At 30.7% G+C, this 21,138-nt stretch overlaps 3 pseudogenes; all 3 read right to left on the bottom strand.

The window, feature by feature from the left end:
• Positions 1-2,264: 2,264 nt before the first annotated feature.
• LOC129286201 (dynamin-related protein 4C-like) lies at positions 2,265-4,391 on the bottom strand (annotated as a pseudogene).
• A 3,911-nt stretch (positions 4,392-8,302) lies between these two features.
• On the bottom strand, positions 8,303-9,434 carry LOC129286200 (dynamin-related protein 4C-like; annotated as a pseudogene).
• Positions 9,435-12,057: 2,623 nt separating this feature from the next.
• On the bottom strand, positions 12,058-14,479 carry LOC129285990 (dynamin-related protein 4C-like; annotated as a pseudogene).
• Between the last annotated feature and the right edge of the window lie 6,659 nt (positions 14,480-21,138).

Raw genomic sequence — 21,138 nt, 5'->3', positions numbered from 1 at the left:
AGAAAACACGAGACCGCAAATCTTCATATCAATCTGCATAGCTTGAAACGCTGTCCATGATGTTAGTTACCACTTCCTTACTTTCTCTAGAACTTGAACGCTTCGATTAAGTTTTGCACGCTTCCCATGCTCCAATGCAAGCTTCGGTTAAGGAAGAGGGTGGCTCTGGGGCCTCATAACTAAGGGAACCCTTGTGCAGATTCCCTGCCCACATGGCAAACTGATTCCCGCAAGAGATTCTAGGACACTGGACTTCCCAGAAGACTGGTCACCCACAACAACAATGGTCGGGAGCTGATACCTTCTTTGGTGATGTTGAGGCGTCTCAGGTTTTCTAGAGCATCAAGCACGGGTCAAATCCTGTCATTGTAAGAGGAGACTATTGGTGGAACAATGACGTTGAGTGACTCCGGTTCGTCACTAACGACTAGGGCCAGAGACTCTTGTCTTTGATCAAGGAGGTTTCTCTGAAGGCAGTTGAAGTTTCGACCCAAAAAAAGAAAAGGCAACGGCAATTGAAAGCTGATAACTTTCCTCTTCCCATTAGGACGTGTTCTTTCAAAGTTTACAGGAAAGAGAGCAAAGGTTGAAGGGAGTATCGAGATGTGAAGACAGAATCAGAATGTTTAGTTTACTACGTAGTTATAATTAGTTGGAGTTGAGGAATGAAGAGACTTCCGGAGCCAAGAGAACTTAGGAATTGGTGCGTCAAGGTGGTGACGTTTTCATATGCTCGGAAAGTAGAAGAGATTTTCTTCATTTGAAATAGTCGCAGTAAATCCTTTTAAAGACGGAAGACAACCGTCAATTTTCTTAATTTTCAGTCTTTTAATCTTTACTCTTTAGTTGAATCAAGTTTTAATAATACGGTTTTTTAATAATTTTTATATTATATTTTAACTTTAATATTAATATAGAGAGATTGATGATGCTATACAATTTTTTTGAGAGAATAATAATTAGGTCTCAAGGAATGAATTAATGAAAATTAAGTTATTAATAAAAAAATTTACAAAATAAATTATAAATATCAATTTAAATAATTATAAATAAAATTTTTATTATAATCTAAAAATTATATTTAATATTTAAATATTTATTTATAATTAAAACTCCTGAATTTGTAATAATTTGAATCGATATTTTATTTTATTTTATTTTTTAAAAAAATCTATCAAAGACTTAAATGATATTAATTTAATATTTTAAAATTTAACTGTCATTTTCTACTATTTTTTTTTGACCTTATGAAGTTATACAATTGGATGCATAATAAAAAAAATGAATTTGTCATTTAATATTAGAGAATTATATACAAGTCTCATATAAAAAAATTAATTATTATAAAATCCATTAATAACTACTTTAGTTCAATTATTAATGAATTTTATAGTAATTAATTTTTTTGTGTGAGAGTTCAATATAATTCTCCCTTTAATATTGAGATTTAAAAATTATAAACATATATTTCATTCCAAATAATATAATTAGAAATATATAGCAATATAAATTATTTATAAGGTTAATACAAATTTTTACAAATATAGACAAACCACTTATGTGTGAAAAATGTATGTGGAAGGAGTGGGCAAGAGTTCAGTGAAATCAAAATATAATTAAAAAAATGTTGTCTACGAATAATAAAGATGCAAGTGTTTAAATGACTTTTAAATTATATTGAAGTTGAAGAGAGGCTTCCTAAATTCTTCGATGTACTTTTTCTGGGAATTTTATCACTTTGTCCTTTGGCAATGGCTCTTGCAAAAATGGATTATATTAAATCAACCCCAATTTCTCTTTGCACATTTTATAGGCCAAAGAAATAAGCTTAAACTTGATTGAAGAATAATCCAGAGGCAATTGCTTGTGAGGATATAAAGCCTTAAGGGACATTCATCAACAATAAAGTCAGAGTATGAGCACATATACAGAAAATTCATCTGATGCCATTGCAAATAGCTCTCCTTCGACATCTGAGTCCGACTACGATTTACATGGGTTACGTTTGGAACCTTGAATAAGACATCAATGAGCGTTTATGATCTTTGAGGGCATAAAACTGATTCTTTAACAGATGGCAGATAAGTTCTATGTCTATCCTTATAATTTAGCGTTTATGAACATAGAAAATTAAAAGAAAGGGGGTTTTTAGCTTATTAAACTAATCAAAGTTAGCTTTCGGATGTATCTGAAACTGTGGGCGTCATTTTATCACGTTAAAAAAAAAAAAAAAAACTTAAAATGACACTAACTTTGACAGCCATTGATCAAACACCACCAGCAACAGGGGGGAAAAAACAAATCCAAAAGTAGAAAACACGCCAAACCACCAATCTTCATAAAACTTAATCCGCATAGCTTGAAATGCTGTCCATGATGTTAGCTACCACTTCCTTACTATCTTTGAGAACTTGTACACTTCGATTAAGCTTTGCACGCTTCCCAACTATTGATGGTGATTCCCGCAACAAGCTCTCAATTCCTCCATTACTGGTAGACATCAGTCCAACAGTGATCTCCTTCTCCAATTCCCTGCTCACTAGATTGTTTATACTCAGCTGCAGCTGTAGGGCTATGGTATCTATCAGCCTCCTCAACGCAATCTTCCAGTAAGCTACCATCCTCATCTTCAAGTCAAATGCATTCTGAAGAACGTGTTTTGAACTGCCCCAGGTGACCAACCTCAATCTATCCAAGGCCGTCCAGGATCACTGTAGATGGAACCAACTCATCATGACATACTTGTTTCATGAAGGCATCATGCTGAGCCATCAGCCTAGTGTATTCGGCCATGTGCTCTGAATTACAAGTGTAAGCTGTCAGCTTCTCCATTTCAATAGCCTCCATTACGTGCTTCTTTGCATTCTCCCTCATTCTATTAATGAGATTTTCTCCAGCTCTGGATGTCGACCTCTGAAGCTGATAATAGTTTTCTAAATGGCGGTTAATGACCTCAATCAGCACCCTTTCCAGATAGTCCCACACGTCATCAATGAAATGAATAGGCCTTGGTGCAATGCCTTTCACTTTGATCTGCAATAGAGCAAGAAACGCAGTGCGAGGCATGAAGTTTTGGAGGCCTATCCACTTAGCTTCCTCCAAAATCTTTATTTCTTCGATGAGAAAATTCCTTCTTTGGTTGCTTTCGGGACATTCATGAAGATCTTGGGAGTAATTATTAAGCTTCTCGACCAATCGAGCAGTACAATGCATGTTTTTGTCATCCGGGTACTCATCAAATTCTCTTCTGATAAGAATTTTCCCGAGTGACTCTTTCACCAATCCAACTCTATGCATGAAGGCAGTCATTGCATCAGCAATAGAAGTCAGGCTCTTGAGCAAGCTATCCAACTCAGAAAGCTGAGCACTCAGCTTCTCGTTGATTTTTCTAACAATCTCAGGCAGTGTCTTTGAAATGATTGAAGCTTGATGCTGAACAAGCTTCTGAGCCAGAACAGGTACGCCCACTATCGATTTGTCAATCTTGGAAAGAAGCGGGTGGTTCTCAAAGAGCGAAGCTTCCTCCATTCGAGCCTCTTCATAGGTCTCATCACTGATTCGATTCCTCACACACACATAACCAAGTCCTATGTTCACATCATCAGCAGTTTCCTTCTCTAAGAGTCCTTCTGGAGCTTTGTCAGCCTTTGTTACCACCGCCAGAGTTCTTAAGCCAGTTTTATCAACACTCTGTGACATCCGAATGGACTCACAGCTTGGAAAATCAATAGTAGCTGATAGAACATTCAATATAATAGCCTCTTCAGGTCTGATGTACTCTATGATTATGTCTTTGATCTGATCATAAATGTTCTCAGGCTGTCCATGAACAGGAACTCTAGTTATACCTGGGAGATCCACCATAGTCAGACCAGGAACACCATTTTTCTTCACCAACAGAGTCAAAGGGGTGTTGGAAGTTCCCTTAGCATTCCCCGCAAGCTCTTCAGTGGCCAAGTTTATGGCATCAGAGACCGAGAGACGTGTTCTTCATCTGTTGAAATAGCTTTGCCATTAAACTCCAACACAAGCTCAGGTTTTGGGAGAGGGTGGCTCTGGAGCCCCATAACTAAGGGCACCCTTGTGCAGATTCCCTATCCATGTGGCAAACTGATTCCTGCAAGAGATTCTAGGACAGAAGACTTACCAGAAGACTGGTCACCCACAACAACAATAGTTGGAAGCTGTATACCTTCTTTGGTGATGTTGAGACGTCTCAAGTTTTCCACAGCATCAAGCACTGGACGAATCTTTTCATTGTAGGAAGAGACCGTCAGTGGAACAATGAAATTGAGGGGCTCAGCTAGGTCATCTACGACCAAGGCCAGAGACTCTCGTCTCTGATTAAGAGGGGTCCTGCCAATGGCAGCTGATAACTTGGCTCTTCCCATTTGGACTTGTTCTTTGGAAGTTAACAGAGAAGAGAAAACAGGATCAAGAAAATACTGCAATGTAGAGAAGTGAAGACTGATTCAGAATGTTGAAGTTTTATACATAGTCATAATTATAATTATAATTAGCGTGACAGAAACGAAAAAATGGGGTTGGAGTTGAGAAATGAAGAGACTTCCGGGGCAAAGAGAAAGCTTTGAAATTGGTGCACTGAGGAGGTGATTATTCATATTCCATATGCAGATATAATCGGGAAGTTGGAGAGATGCTCTTCATTGGAAATATATTGGCAGTAAATTCTGAGATGAAAAGAGAGACTAGATTTTTAAAGACCGAAGACAATGTTGTTCTTAATTTTCAGTCTGTTCATCTTTTTGTTTGAATCAACTTTTTTGGGAGTTCATTTATTTATTATTAGTAATTAGTAATAATTACGAAGGCGTTGTAGTAATTGATAAAAACTGCATGTTAACATCGTTTAAACAAACACTTGCCGCTTCGCAGTTTTTATTTGACCCTACGCTTTGACTCTTCGGATGAATAGAAGAAAACAAATTCAAGATTCCAGAGTTACTTTCCCTACTACCCCACAACTTCTAAGTTTAAATCATACGAGTCCATTCTTATTTCTTAATAAGAGTTAACATAATCTTAATTAGATTATTTAAATCAAGGGTGATTTAATTTAATTTATTAATTATTAATAAAACATCATAAGTTTATTATTATTAAGTATTTAATTAATTTTTGGTTAAAATGTAAAAAATTTCTTAAACTTTAAAGTAGTTGTATAGAACTTTCCTCACTTTTTAAAATTTAAAATTAATCTCCCTAATTTTTTTTACCACAGACCCCTTTACTTTTATTTTTTAGTTATCTTACTAGTAAAAATTATCATGTCATATTAAGAAAAGACACGTATAAACTTATGTGAAATTCAATATAAGTTACTAATAACAGAAAAATATGGATAAACTTTTTATAATTATTATTAGCTTACAATGGATGCCATAGAATTCATCACGCATCTTTTCATAATATGATATGACAACTTTTACTAATAAGATAACTACTAAATAACTGTGGGAGAATTTGTGGCAAAAAAATAAAATAAATAGAGAAACTAATTTTAAACTTCTAAAAAAGAGGGAAGTTTTATGCAATTACTTAAAATTTAAAGTTTAGGAGAGTTTTTTTTTATATTTTAGCCTAAATTATTTTTTTGGTAGAGATTTTAGCCTAAATTATTTGTCCACATGAAAAGTCTCAACCGGTTTTATAATTTAAGTTATAATTTATAGACTACAGGTAAATGTTGTATGCCTTGTTAATAATACGATCTTTTTATAAATGTTGTATTTTATATTTATATTTATATTATGTTTTAATTTAATTTAATATTAAGAGATTGATTATTCTATACAATTAGATTCATAATAAAAAAAAGGATTTGTCGTTCAGTGTTGAAATTTAAAATTTTAAATATATATTTCATGGCAATATAATTAAAAAATCTATAATATTTTACTAACATATTATAAAAATATTTTTAATACTAATAGAAGTATTTACAAATATAGGACTTGCTTCATTTGGATTCTACTCACCTTGTTATCAAGGACATACTTTCTCTCTTATAGCCTTTCTCACATTTTAATATTAAGCTTGTTCATGCTAATTTTTTCTTTTCAATATTTAGTTTTTTTTTTTCATGGACTCTGAACCTTGTACTGCAATCGTTTTGCTGTAATATAATTTGCTACTGAATTGCTTTTTTTAAATAAAAAAAAAGTGTGACGAATGCGTGTGGAAGGAGTGGACTAGAGTTTAATCAAATTATAATTAAAAATTGGTCTCGAAAAATCAAAATATAAGTGTTTAAACGATTTTTAATAAATACCTTAAGTTAAACAGAGGCCCTACTTATCTTTATAAGAAACGAATAGTCGTTCATCATGGTTCCAGAAATAGTTAAGATTAATAGATAAATATATTTGAGCATTTATTTTTCCGTCACTAAATATAAGTGGCAATATTTAAAACACACAAATCAAAGAGAAAGAGATGTTTTTGGCCGACAGGGTGGGGGGAGGAGGGGGTTTTACCTTTCCATTTTATCCTCTATTTAATTTCATATAATATTTTATATCTCAATTTCCTAGAAACAAGTATTGGTTATGTCTAAAAATTTGTATTAGGACTTATATTATATATATATATATATTTAGAAATAAAAGAAAGGTGAAAATTAGGATTAGGACTTATATTTAAGAATGGAGGAAGTAATTCCCCATCCCCCGGGGCAAAATGGTCATATTGATTGTTTAACAGCAACTAGGTGTCTATGCATGTAACGATGTAATTAATGAAGGTGAAATAATTGAAATTCGATAAAGGCACAGGACATTGATAGTTGTTTTTTATATTTAGGTATAAAAAAAGGACTCCTATTTGTTTCTTATAAAAATGTTGAAGGGAGCATTTGGTCTGAAAATGTGATTTAACAATTATGCAGATAAAAATAAAATTTTAAGAATAAAGAAGAAATCCATGTAAATAAGTTTTAATTTTTGAAAATGTTCATGTTATGACAATCAGACTAGACTAGTTAGTTCAATTAGTTGGACTAGGAACAGATGACTTGTTTAGTTTGATACAATGGACAAAATAAAGGAAGAGAGAATAATGTAAAATGTGATTTAACAATTAGAATAAAAATGAAATTTTAAGAGTACAAAAATAACTTTTAGTCATTGAAATGGTTTATTTTATAAAAGTTAGAATGTTGATTTGACTGGATAAACTAGAAATTTGTCACATGTCTGATGTGACACAATGAGAAAATGAGGGAAGAGAGCCCATGTAAAAATATGATTTAACAATTGAGTGAATAAAAATGAAATGAAATTTTAAAAACAAATAATAAATCTATGTAAAATAATTTTTGAAAAGGTTTATGTTATGAAATCAGACCACTTGGATTAGGAATTGGTCACTTTTTTGTTTGATTTGATGCAATGTGAAAATTGAAAAGAAGAAAGAACTAATTGAACTGTCAAGTTGATAAATTTAGTTAGTGAAACAATGACATTTTTTTATAAAAAATATTTTATTTTTAAAAATTATAATTTATACATGTTTTCTATTGCACTTATCAAGTATTGAAAATAAAAAATAATGAACAAAGGGTAAGAAATATAAATTTTTCGAAATTATAACTTAAGAATATGTATATACATTTTTTTATGAATACTATGGAGTATTGATGGATATTCTTGATGAATATTTAAATCACTCTACCTTGTTAATGAGTGAAGAAGGTGGGGAGCCAATATTGTTACCTCTTGTAATGGCCTGCATCCAATCCTCATATTATATAATATATCTCATATTTATCAAAATGATTCCTTAATTTCATTATTTAAAACAACCCATGAACTCTTGGTGTTGTTTCAAAATAGTCTCTCAAGTATTTTTAATGTTTCAGAATTGGTCTTGATGTCCATTGAAACAATATCATACATGGATTAATGGTCATGGATGTTTTGAAAGAAAGATTATTGTTAACTCCAAAATAGTTAGACTCCAAGAGGATAACATTTGTACCTTCCAGCCCAATAACCAATTTATGATTTGTTCCGATGTATTCCTTGGCATCATTTACTTGTTGCTTCATATATATAAATCTAAAGGGTCAGTTTAGAACATTCAAATAAAGAAGCTAATGCATTTATGTTATACTTTTGCAGGACACGATAAGCAAACTGGAATACACATCATCAAATTAGATAGGAAATAAAAAACGATAAATTACAAAACACACCCAAATTCATCATTAATAATACAGCACTCAATCTCAGACTCGTACATAAGCATATAAATAGACACACACAAGTCACAGAACTTAATCTTAGTAGCAGGAAATTCTGTCCATAATGCTGACACTACCTCTTTGCTTTTCCTCAGATTTTCAACACTTCAACTGAGCATGGCATGCTTGCCAGCCATGGACGGTGACTCTCCCAACAAGCTTTCGATTCCTCCAAAACTTGGAGACGCAAAACAAGCAGTGATCTCCTTCTCCAATTCCCTATTCACCATACTGCTAATGCTGAACTATAGATGCAAGGCTATGGTATCAATCAGCCTCCTCAACACAATCCTCCAATAAGCTACCATTCTCATCTTCAGGTCATAAGCTTGATCAAGCACTTTTATGCACTCTCCCAGATGATCAATCCTTATCTCTCCAAGACTTTCCAGGCACGAAATAGTTACAGATCCATAATCATCACGCACATATTCATTGAAGGAAGACTGATCAGCCATTAGTTTATTGTATTTAGCCATGTACTCTGGATTACATGTAATCTGTCAGCTTCTCCATTTCAATTGCCTCCATTACTTGCTTCTTTGAATGCTTCCTCATTTTAGCAATCAGATGTTCTCCTGCTCTGCATGTACACCTCTGAAGCTGGTAATAGTGTTCTGAATGGCGGTTGATGACTCCAATCACCACTTTTTCCAAATAGTCCCACACATTATCAATGAACCGAATGGGCCTCGATGCAATTCCTCCCACTTTCCTCTGCAATAAAGCGAGAAAGGCAGTGCGAGGCATGAAGTTTATCCACTTGGCTTCCTCCAGAAGCATTATTTCATCCATGAGAAAATTCTCTGCATTCTTACTTCAGGACATTCATGAAGATCTTTTGATCAATCATTGAGCTTCTCAACCAAGGGAGCAGTACAATGCATGGTTTTGTCTTCTGGGTACTCATCAAATTCTCCTCTGATGAGAATTTCTTGAGTGAATCTTTCACCAATCCAATTATATGCATGAAGGCAACCATAGCATCAGCAACAGAAGTTAGGTTCTTTGGCAAGCTTTCCAACTCAGAAAGCTGAGAATTGACCTTCTCGTTGATTTTTCTAACAATCTCAGGCAGTGTCTTTGAAATAATTGAAGCTTGAAGCCAAACTAGTTTATCAGCCAAGGTAGGTACACTCACCATTGATTTATCTATCTCATTTTTATACATTAATCTTCGATCTTCTTTTGAGATAATGTCTAAATCGTTACACCTTTTATGCGTGTCATAACTTATTTATATTTTTTAATTTTTAATATTAGTTAAGTTTCTTAAATGTTTAGGTTATTTTCTATTATTTTTTGGGTTAACTAATTATCTTTCTTTGAAATATTGCACTACCCAAATTTAATACTTGTTATACATTATAGTGTTAGGAATAAAAATAGAAACATTATAAATTAAGACCAACAATATGAAAACAAAAGTGTTAATTTGAAAGATATTGCTTATTCCATTAATATGCTACAAAACAAATTTACTTAGCGAAAGAAAAATGGAGAGATGAGAAAAAGAATCCCTTGGTTAATTAGAAGCTTATTCCTTTCATTTTTAATACAAAATTATAAAATATATAAAATATTAAAATATAAATTTGAGTGGTGTAATGTTTTAACTAAAATACTTAATATTTTAATAATTTATTAAATTTTATTTTCACGAGACTTCAGGGTATTCAGTGATTCTAAAAAAAAACTTTAGGATGTTCAAAGCTATTAGAAAAAGAGTTCATGGACATATTAGCACTAAAAAATATGGTCAAAGTTTTACATGTTACTATACGTGGCCTCCACACATGTGCTACATCACAAAAAATAAAAAACTTACAATTGGCCAACAAAATGAGTTTTTCGCTCTTCGAAAAAATAGTTCAAGGGTAACATTACCCCATTTAAGGGTATAAAATGTCCAGCACTTTTAAAAATAAATATATAGATAAAATTAAACTTTAACCCATATTTATACTGTAATATAATTTGCCACTTGGTTTGTTTAAAAACAACGTGTGACTAATGCATGTGGAAGGAGTGGGCCAGAGTTTATCCATATTGTAAGTGTTTCTCTAGCTGGTGCTTGCCTTTCAATTGCAAAATAATAATAATAATAATAATAATAATAAGTGTTTAAATGATTTTTAAATAAATACTTAAGTTAAAGAGAGGTCCTGCTTATATCTTTATACGAAACAAATAGTCGTTCATTATGGTTCAGGGAATATAGTTAAGATTAATAAATATATTTGGGACTTATTTTTCTCCCGAAAATATAAGTCGTAAATCGTAATATTGAAAAACACAAATCAAGGGGTGCTTTCGGCAAAGAGAGAGACAAGTATTAGTTATGTCTAAAAATTTGTATTAAGACTTGTATTTAGAATAAAAGATAGGCGAAAATCAGGACTTATATTCAAGAATGAAGTAATTTTTTCTTAAAAAAATGGTCACATTGATTGTTTAACATGGTAACTATGCGTCTACGTACTTAATGACGCTAAATTAGTTAGTTGTTTCTTTTATTTAGGTCTAAAAAAGAGACTCCCATTTGTTTCTTCTAAAAGTTTGAAGGGAGTATTTTGGTCTAAAAATATGATTTAACAATTATAGATAAAATAAAATTTTAAGAAGAGAGAAGAAATCCATATAAAATAAATTTTAATTTTTGAAGAGGTTTATGTTATGAAAACCAAACTAGATTAGCTAGCTCAACTAGTTGTATTAGGAACCAATCACATGTCAAGTATGATACAATGGACAAAAAAAAAAAATAAGCAAGGAAGAGAGAACCATGTCAATTATGATTTAACCATTAGGTGGATAAAAATAAAATGAAGTTTTAAAAACAAAGAATAAATCTATTTAAAATAATTTTAAAAAGGTTTATGTTTTGAAACCAAAGCTGTTTGCACTAGGAACGGGTCACTTGTTTGTTTTTGATACAATGGAAAAATTGGAACAAGAGAGAATTGGTCAAACTGATCTTCAACTGGTCAAATTAATAAATTTAGTTAGTGAAGCAATCACATTCTTTTATAAAAAATATTTTATTTTTTAAAATTATAATTTATACATGTTTCTATTGAACTTATTAAGTATTGAAAAATAAAAAATAATGAACAAATAGGTACGAAATATATGTTCTCTAAAATTATAACTTAAGAAATATGTATATACATTTTTTATGAATACTACGGAGGATTGATGTATATTCTTAATGAATGCTAAGATCACTCTGCCCTGTTAATTAGGGAAAGAAAAAGGGAGAGCCAATGTTCTTATCTCCTGTTATGATTGTATCCAATCCTAATAATTATGTATCTCATGTTTATCAAAATGATTCCATAACTTCATCTTTAAAGCAACATAAATCATTGCAGGACTGGTATTGGATAACGTTTTTTTGTTATTTTATTTCTTCGGTTGGTTTCTTTTCCTTTGGTTTTTTCTGTTTTAGTTTTATCTAGATTTATGTGCTTTCCTTTTTTGTTTCTTGACATTAGTGAGTGTAATTTTTTGAATATTAATAAATTTCCTTTTTCTGTTAAAAAAAACCCATGAACTCTTGTTTCAAAATGGTGTTTTAATTACTTTTATTGTTTCAAAATTGGTCCTTGATTGCCATTGAAATAAAATGGATTAATAGTTATGGACGTTTTAAAAAAAAGACTATTGTTACTTGTTAGCTCTAAGAAAGATTCCAAGAGGATAACATTTGCAACCTTCTAATTTGTTCCAATGTCTTCCTTGACATCATTTACTTGTTGCTTCATTTATATAAATCTAAAACTACGCGTCAGTTTAAAACATTCAAAGAAGTTAATGCATTTGTTATACTTTTGCAGGACAGGGTAAGCAAACTGGAATGACACCATCAATTTAGACAGGAAATAAACGATTACAAAAGCACACCCAAATTCATCACCAATAACACAACACTCAAGCTCACATATAGCTTTGTATATAGATAGATAGACAGACACAGACAAACATGTCACAGAACTTTAATCTTAGTACCTAGAAATTCTGTCTATAAGGTTGGACACAACCTCACTGCTTTTTCTCAGATTTTCAACACTTCGACTGAGCATGGCACGCTTGCTAGCCATGGACGGTGACTCCTTCAACAAGCTTTCGATTGCTCCAAAACTTGAAGGATCAAAACAAGTCGTGATCTCCTTCTCCAATCCCTTATTCACCAAATTGATAATGCTGAACTGCAGATGCAAGGCTATGGTATCAATCAGCCTCCTCAGCACAATCCTCCAATAAGCTATCATTCTCATCTTCAAGTCATAAGCTTGATCAAGCACTTTTATGTGCTGTTTTAGATGATCAATCCTAATATTTCCAAGACTTTCCAGGCCTGTAATAGTTATAATTCCACAACCAGCACGCACATTTTCATTGAAAGAAGCCTGACAAGCCATTAGTTTGTTGTATTCAGCCATGTAATCTGGATTACAAGTGTAATCTGTCAGCTTCTCCATTTCAATGACCTCCATTACATGCTTCATTGAATGCTCCCTCATTTAGCAATCAGATTTTGTCCTGCTTTGCATGTACACCTTTGAAGTTGGTAATAGTGTTCTGAATGGCGGTTGATGACTTCAATCACCACTTTTCCCACATAGTCCCACGCATCATCAATGAATTGAATAGGCCTCGATGCAATTCCTCCCACTTTCCTCTGCAATAAAGCGAGAAAGGCAGTGCGAGGCATGAAGTTGGGGAGGCCTATCCACTTGGTTTCCTCCAGAAGTATTATTTCGTCCATGAGAAAATTCTCTGTATGCTTACTTTCAGGACATTCATGAAGATCTTTTGAGCAATCATTGAGCTTCTCAACCAAGCGAGCAGTACAATGCATGGTTTTGTCTTCTGGGTACTCATCAAATTCTCCACTGATGAGAATTTTCTTGAGTGAATCTTTCACCAATCCAGTTATATGTATGAAGGCAGCCATCGCATCAGCAACAGAAGTCAGGTTCTTTGGCAAGCTCTTCAACTCAAAAAGCTGAGAATTGAGCTTTTCGTTGATTTTTCTCACAATGTCAGGCAGAGTCTTTGAAATAATTGAAGCTTGAAGCCGAACCAGATTCTGAGCCAGGACAGGTGTACCCACCATGGATTTATCTATCTTGGACAAAAGAGGATGGTTCTCGAACAGCATAGCTTCCTCCTTTCGAGCTTCTTCATAAGTCTCATCATTGATTCGATTCCTCACACACACATAACCAAGCCCTATGTTTACATCATCAGCAGTTACCTTCTCTAACAGTCCTTCTGGTGCTTTGTCAGCCTTTGTTACCACAGCCAAAGTTCTTAAGCCTGTTTTATCAACACTCCGTGACATCCTAATGGATTCACAGGTCGGAAAATCAACAGTAGCTGATAGAACATTTAAAATAATAGTCTCCTCTGGCTTGATATACTCGATGATTATATCTTTGATCTGGTCATAAATGTCCTCAGGCTGTCCATGAACAGGAACTCTAGTTATGCCTGGGAGATCCACCATCGTGAGATCAGGAACACCATTTTTCTTCACCACCAAGGTCAAAGGGGTGTTGCAAATCCCCTTTGACTTGCCTGCAAGCTTTACAGTGGCTTCGTTTATAGCATCAGAGACATGTTCTTCATCTACTGATACAAATGTGTCATTGTACTCCAACAAAAGCTCCGGCTCTGGCACAGGGTGGTTCTGGAGTCTCATAATTAAGGGCACCCTCGTGCAGATTCCCTGCCCACGCGGCAAGCTGATTCCTGCGAGAGATTCCAGGACACTGGACTTGCCTGAAGACTGGTCACCGACAACAACAATGCTTGGAAGCTGAATACCTTCCTTGGTGATGTTGAGGTGTCTCAAGTTTTCAACAGCATCGAGAATTGGTCGAATCTTTTCATTGTAAAAGGAAGCAATGGGTGGAACAAGGACATTGTCGGAGGGCTGAGGCTGGTGTTCTGGGTCCAAGGCCAGAGAGTTCAGCTGTTGTTGAAGTTGAAGACACTCATCGGCAGAATACTTTCTCATTTGGCTGTGAGCTTTCTGAGTTGAAGAGGTTAATTTGAGGGAGTAGAAGAGGAAGAAATGAATTGCGGAGAGTGATTGGGAAGATTGTGGTTTTTATAGAAATGAGTGAGCATGATTAGAACAAATGGAATTGAGGTTTAAGGAGGAGGAGAGAAGAGACTCCCGACTTCGGAGGCATTTGGAACTTTCGCTGTAAAATTGGCGGCGAATTCGCTAACTTGCTCGAGAAGTAGAAGGTAAAGTAAAAGGTAAAGTTATAAGGACTTTTTGTACGCTGGCATCACTCAACGAGTTCATTAGTATAGTATTTTCGTGGCCTATCATTCACTAAAAAGAAGTGTGGTGTGCAACTTTGTTTTTATTTTCTTATTATTACTTTTTTGGGTTTTTGCGAAAGAAACTTTGTTGACTTGACCCCAAACTGAGTGTCACTTTTGGCTCAGGCTGATAAAAAAAATGTTTGGCTCAGGAAAATTGATAGGTGAAAAAAATGAAGAGAAAAAAAAAATAAAAAGGATATAAATTTTTTATTATACTTGTTTGAGTGAGAAAAAATTTAAAAAAAAAGATTATTAATTTTATATGAATAATAATTTTATTATTTATAAAAATATTTATATAATAAATTTTAATATTTTAACATATTATATATAATAAAATTATTATATATTATTGACTGAAAAAAATATTATTAAAAATTATTTTATTTAATATTGATAAAAAAATTATTTTATTCTATTTAAAATTTTATTTATTAATTTATTAAAGATATAATAATACTAAGATTTGAAACTAAGTATTTAATTGAAAATTAACTTAAAAATTTAGAATTAGTACTTGTTTAATTAGTTTAAAAATTAAATATATTAGTTCTTTAACAATAATTCATGATCAAAATGTAACTACACGATATATATCATGATAAAAATAAAAAAAAGCAAGAGGCACCAATAAAAAAATTAATGGATAAATTTAAAAATAAAATTTTCTCTTCAAAATCTCCTCATATTTAAAGAGAAAAGTTGAAGGTAAAAATATGTGAGTTTTATATGTAATTTTTCTCTCACTTTTCTCCTCCCTTTACTTTTCTCTCCATAATCAGTAAGGAAAAATGTTATTTTTCCTCTATTTTTTCCTCCCACTTTTCTCTCCATAATCAAGCAGAGAAAAATGTTATTTATCCTCCATTTTTTTCCTCCTACCAAGCATAGCATAAAGTCAATTCCCACTCCATTCTTAATCTTAATTTATTTAATATTATATTTTTTTAATATCATATTAAAAATATTGATATTTATCTTTTAAATTATAATTAATAATATTTTTTACAAATACCCTTACTTAGGATATAATTAATAAAATTCTTTAATTGAAATACACTATTATTAAATTATTAAATCAGGATAAATATGAAAATATTATATATTTTAAAATAATTAATTTAATTGAAGTGAAATTTAACTAAACATATTTTGTATTTCCTCTATTTTAAATTATAAAATAATTTTTGAAATATTTCGTTATCTCAAAATATAAGATAATTTGGTAAAAATATAATTTTATTAATAATATTTTTAATATTAATTTTTAAGTAGAGAGATAATTGAAATAATTGTAATGTAATGATAAAATATACTCCTTCCCTTTAAAAATATAAGATATTTTTTAAAAGTTTGATGCTAAAAAATATAAGACTTTTTAGTCTTTTGAAATGTAATCATTGCCTTTATTTAAAAAGTGTCCCTATTAAAATAATTTTATTTTTATTGTAAGGTGTTTAATAAAAATAAATATGAAAAGATATGATTGATTAAAAGTAAGTAACTACTTTATTGGGATAAAATTCGGTTAAAAAATACCTTATATTTTTTAACAGAGAGAGTATAAATTTAAAATTATATTAAATTAAAGATATTTTTAAAAATTTTTTTTTTTTTAAAATAAAAATTATAAAGTGCTATATTGAATTTTATATATTGTCAAAAATTATTTTATAATAAAAAATACTCTCTCCATTTAAAATTGCTTTAAATGTAAGGTATTTTTTTAAGAGTTGGATATTAAAAAATATAAAATATTTTTAATTTTTAATGTGTAATCATTACTTTTTTTTAATGTACTCCTATTAATAATAAATTTATATTTATTATAAAATATTTAATGAAAATAAAAAAATATAAAATTAATTTAAAAATAAATAATTATTTTATTAAAAATAATATTTAATTAAAAATATTTTATATTTTAAGCAAAGTGAGTAACATGAAGTAGGGTGTTTACCGCAAACTGTTTCTCTATCCCAGGCATGCTGCAACCTTACCTTTTGCTCGGGAAGAGAAGTCAGCCTCAAGTCTATGGCTACAGTAGCCTTCCTAGTTTTGTCCTTTTGTATGAGTAATTTCAGGGAAAAATCACTTTCCCGCAATCAACGCACCCTCTTTTTATTTACTATTCCTGAATGCTAAAATATAAAATAATTTAATATAAATTATTCATATCAAATAAAATTTAGTAGTCATACTTTATAAACTCATTTTTAAAACATTATTAGCTAACTTATTTTTTTAAATACATACATATTTAAACTGCAATATAGTATATTGATTTAATAATATATCATTGACTAAAGTGTACATTATAAACAAATTTTAATATCACAATTAAAAGTCAGCACATCCCAACCAATCACTAACTATCATTAACTGGTTCAAGTAATAAGTAGTATTATCTATGAAGTTCTAAATTTTATATACTTTCAATCAAGCAACATTCTCACGAGGTTCTACTAAGCAACATGTTTGTTCAAGGTTCCAAGTTCCTTTTATCATTTTTCACAAATATGTTATAATAGGCATGCTCATATTAGGTTCAGTTTATTATAAATATTATAAATATATATACCAACTAATCATACATATAAGTAATATAAAAAAAAATTCCTGGGCTCAAGTTCACTCAATGGTCCATAGGTTCTTTTGTACTCCAATTAATTTAAACATCAAAGCAAAATTAAGAAGTCTTTTAGAAAACTTCTAACACCTCTGTAAACAATAATTTAAAGAATTAAAGTCATATAAAATTTATATTTAATTATTTATTACTCTTAAATTATTCCAAATTACTTGTATAAGCCATATGTATCTCTAGAATTACTCCCGTTAAACTTTACTCAATTTATTTTATAAATTTTTAACCTTAGAGCTCGTTAAAAATTCCCAAAAATAATTCTGAGTCATATTGATAATTACTTTTTAATTTTAAAGTACTCATGAGTACGTTTTATAAATCCTAAGCATCCAATAAGCAAAATTTTCATTCCAAATAATTAAAATAAATTTCAATTAATTATAATTTATTTTCTAAATTCACCTTTAATTTATAAATTTATCTAGAGAAATCTAAAAATAATTTTTACAACTTTTAGAATTACTCAGAGTCACCTAATGTTCTTTAAAGTTATTTAGAAAAAATTAATCATTTGATCCTTGTAGTTTGACTTAATTGTAACTTAATTCCTAAACTTTGACTCATTATAACTTAGTTTCTAAAGTTATGATTCGATTGTAAATTAGTTCATGAATTTTACCTCTTACAGTTTAGCTTCTAAAATTTCAACCTCTTAAATATTAATTTTTATATTTTAAAAAATAAAATTATAAAGATTAAAAGTATTTTAAACTTTATTACTAATATTTTAAATTATTAAACCCTTTTAATATTTATAAATATTATAAATTTTAAAATTTTAAAATATTTTTAATCTTTATAATTTTATTTTTTAAAATATAAGGACTAATATTTAAGAGGTTGAAATTTCAAGAGTTAAATTGCAAGAGGTAAAATTTAGAAATTAATTTATAACCGAGTCAAAATTTTAAGAACTAAATTATAACAAGTCAAAGTTAAGGGACCCTTAACCCGTTGAAATATTTGATATGCCTTGTTTAAGATTTTTTCTTCGCCTGTTCTCGAGTGCTCTCTCTCTCTCTCACATACTTGCGCTGCGCAAAAAGAAGATGGAAGGAATTCTAGGGAGAAGAGTCTCTCCATTTTTTCTCCTCCATTTCCCTTCATTTCTCCAATCCTCACTAAGAGTGGGATAGGCCAAGGCCCTATCAAGGGCCTACATCTTGGCCTACTTCAAGCTCAACCTAGCCTATTTATTAAATAGGTTTAGGCTGGGTTCAGGCCTTTAATTAGGTCTATTTAGTTAAGTAGGCCATGCTTACTTTTTTAAGGCCTAACCTATGTGCCTAACAGGATGGCTTATATATATATAATATATATATAATGTAATATATCACATATACATTAGTTTCACTATTTAATTTTTAATCAATCTATTTTTTAAATTTTAGCTATGTTCTCAATATACTGATTTTAGTTATTAATTTATTATTGCATTGTATTATAGTTAGTAAGTCCTTTTAATTATTATATATTATAATTGATAAATCATGTTATATATTTATATCAATAGCCCTAAAATATATTTGAGACATTTACAAATAAAATGTGAGCTTATTTAAAAGGCTTACTTTTAAGTAGGCTTTTAAATATATTTTCAAACCAAGCCAAGCTTTAGGTAGGCTCAAACTTGAGCCCTGAGAAAAACCTTATACAAGCTTTAAGTCATGCTCAGGCCTCAAGCTTATCATACAGGCTCAGATCTATTTGATCAAAGCCTAACTCAACCTAGCCTATTTTTTTCCGAATCCTTACCGTTCAATTAATTTTATTAAGTAATTTTTTTAAATGATAAAATTAATGAATGGTGGGGATTAGGAAAATGGAAGGAAATGGACGAGAAAAAAGTGGAGAGACCCCTCTCCTGAAATTCCAACCTTGCTGTGCACTTAGCAAAGGGCATACATAATAGGGAAAATAGTAGCTGAGGACCTCTGTGTTAAATTTTTATCACACAATGACTAAATGATTTGGTATTTGCTTTGCAATCCTCTAGTCCTTCTTTCACATTAATTTTGTAAGCAAAATAATGAAATTGCCCCTCAAGTTTAAAATAAAGAAAAGAAAAGAAACCTCCATCATCGACGATGAGGTTGCCAGAGCCCCTACTGTCGACAGGGTCACCAGCGGCTAATCATCAGAGTTCCGTTGCCGGCAACATATTTATTCAAGAAATAATTGTCTAGGTAGCCAATAGAAGGTTGATCTAATGATCTTTGGCCACTTAAAAAGCTTGATGGCCACTAGGCCACTAAGCCCTTTAATTATATATATATATATATATATATGATTAGTTACTTGTTATAATAAAATGGTGTGTTGTTAATTTTCTGAACAGCACTTATTATTTTACAAATGTTATTTGTTAATATGACAAGGATAATTGTAAATTAGGAGCTTTAAAACTTCATATATTTTACTTGTTAAAAGTTTAAATGTATTATTTTTAATCACGAATAGGTTATTGTCAAAACATGAATGGATACTTATTAATGAAGGACTAACACGCACAACTAAGCCCTTCCTATTAGTTTTTCTAACTTGTTAAAACCAGAAGAGATTGTTGTTAATTTTAAATGAATTGATGTGAAAATATAAAGGTACAATTGTTGATGAAGGATTAACACATGCAATTAAGCACATCTTATCTATTTTCCTAATTATTAAAGCTCAAATGGATTGTTGTTAATTTAAAATAAATTATTGTCAAAACTCAAATAGATACTTATGATTGATAATTAAAAGCACAAGTCTAATAGACTGTTGCTTTTCTAGCTTGTTAAATATCGAATGGATTGTTGTGAATTTATAATTAGTTGTTGTCAAAACCTAGATGAATACTTGTTGATGAAAGACTAACGAATATAATTATGCCAATTCTATACACTTTTCTAGCTTGTTAAATTCTAAATGAACTATTGTTAATTTAAAATTGATTGTTATCAAAACCTAAATAGATACTTGTTGATGAAAGACTAGCACATATAATTATACCAATCTTATATGCTTTTCTACCTTGTTAAATCCCAAACGAACTATTGTTAATTTAGAATGAGTTATTATTAAAACTTGAATAAATACTTATTGATAAAAGACTAACATGTACAATTATGCCAATTCTATATGCTTTTCTAGCTTGTTAAATATGGAATGGAGTGTTGTTTATTTAGAATTAGTTGTTGTAAGAACCTAAATAGATAGTTATTGATGAAAGACTAAGACATATAATTATGCCAATCCTATATGCTTTTCTAGCTTGTCAAAGCCTGAATGGACTGTTATTAATTTAAAATGAGTTATTATCAAAACTTGTATGGATATTTGATACTGATAATTAAAGGCACTAGTGTAATGGAATAGGTGTATAAAAAAATTTAAATTAACAATAGTCCATTTGGTATTTAACAAGCTAGAAAAGCTTATAGAATTTGCATAATTATACGTTTTAGTCTTTCATCAACAAGTATCTATTTGAGTTTTGATAATAACTCATTTTAAATTAACAATAGTCTATTCGAGATTTAGCAAGCAAGAAAAGCATATAAGATTGGCATAATTGTATGCATTAGTCTTTTATCAACAAGTATCAGGTTCTGACAACACCTAATTATAAATTAACAATAATCCATTCGATATTTAACAAGTTAGAAAAGCAACAGTCCATTAGACATGTACTTTTAATCATCAATTGCAAGTATCTATTTGGGTTTTGACAACAATTCATTTTAAATTAACAACAATCCATTCAAGCTTTAACAAGCTAGGAAAACAGATAAGATATGCTTAATTGTATGTGTTAGTCTTTCATCAATAAGTGTGCATTTAGATTTTTACGACAATTCAAACAACAATCCATTTTCAATTATTTAAGTATCAATTA

This window comes from Prosopis cineraria, unplaced genomic scaffold (assembly GCF_029017545.1).
Source record: "Prosopis cineraria cultivar Desert tree isolate PC_DT_omini unplaced genomic scaffold, ASM2901754v1 PC11, whole genome shotgun sequence".
In the NCBI taxonomy this organism is placed as follows: domain Eukaryota; kingdom Viridiplantae; phylum Streptophyta; class Magnoliopsida; order Fabales; family Fabaceae; genus Prosopis; species Prosopis cineraria.
This window is presented reverse-complemented; position numbering and strand designations above follow the sequence as displayed.